A 1,359-nucleotide genomic window follows, 5' to 3' on the forward strand; every position below is an offset into this window, starting at 1 on the left:
ATACTTCTTAGTGCACAGATGGAACGCTCAGAACGCAACATGGCTAATTCCGACCCTTTTTTCGACATGGCTTGTAAGCACCAGACGATTCTGGTCCGCTTCAAAAATGTTATAATTTTAAAGTATAAAAAAATTATAAAATATGAGCTGAATAAATACTTTACAAACAAACATTTTTGGGCCGGGTATAATTGGCGTTGTCTAGATATTCTGTGTCCAATGAATCCATGTGTTGGCTATGCTCTGTAGCGTCTTCATGTGAACTCAGCATATATAAAGACGAATGCAGGAAGAAGCTCTGCCAGAATGTTTTACCTTTCTTCTATAGCTGTTCGCTGTCTACTTTTAGTATAATAACTACAGATTAGTTGACTGTGATGTTTATCACGAATCTGAGATCAAGTTCCTACTAATCTACAAGGTTCTATTCTAGTAAAAAGCCACCGTCTTACCAACAACATTCGACGTACAGGGGGTTGTTGACGATCTGGCCACCTGGATTAATCCTGGATCACATTCACTCGTACCATCTTTATGTAACAGGCACAAATGTCTCTGTCCTTGTTATGTACGTAGTTTTTGTAAGAAGGAACGATGGCAACGACTAATTAAACGTTGATTTGATTTTATCAACTTAATGCACGATACGTGAAGCCTGTGATGCGATGCGAAGTACAACAGAGAAGATGCCGAATTGTAGTGGAGCAGTACTCGGTGACTTGTTTGTCTTTTTTTTTCTGCTCGGCTTACCGACACACACTGCACGACATTGGCTAAATACGATACAACACAATATAAACACATAATGCAGACGATCAGATGGGGAAGCTCTAAGCGCACAGGAAACCAGGACGTTGCCACATAATTGGCGTCTATGGGGTGGACTAATGCATATGCTCATCGGCAAACGATTAATAACCACATTTGAATCCTGATCTGCGGCAGTTTAGGTTCACAAGCGTAGAAAAGCATTATAAGTAAAGGTAAATGGTTATCTACAGCAAGCGATTTGGAAGAGGAATTTTTTTCGGCGAATCATTCATCAGCGGTGCCAGATATGGCCAGAAACGACCGCTATAACTTCTTTGTTATTTTTGTATCTAGCTTTGTCCAGCGATACACATGTAGAAAAAACGCCTCTCGGTCTTTGAAGCATTTCCTATCCCAACAACTATGCGTTCCAACAGCGTTGTTGTTGACAGACTCAATTTGACTTGACACATTTCAGTTAGCTATACTTGCACACGTAAACATTATATATTAGTTCAGACATAGTCTAATGTCACTTCTGGTATCATCATGGACCATCACGGTATTGCAGAATTTGGCTCTGGCGCAATTAAATCAGACGTTCCGTTT

This window comes from Varroa destructor, unplaced genomic scaffold (assembly GCF_002443255.2).
Source record: "Varroa destructor unplaced genomic scaffold, Vdes_3.0 BEIS01000001.1, whole genome shotgun sequence".
Classification (NCBI taxonomy): domain Eukaryota; kingdom Metazoa; phylum Arthropoda; class Arachnida; order Mesostigmata; family Varroidae; genus Varroa; species Varroa destructor.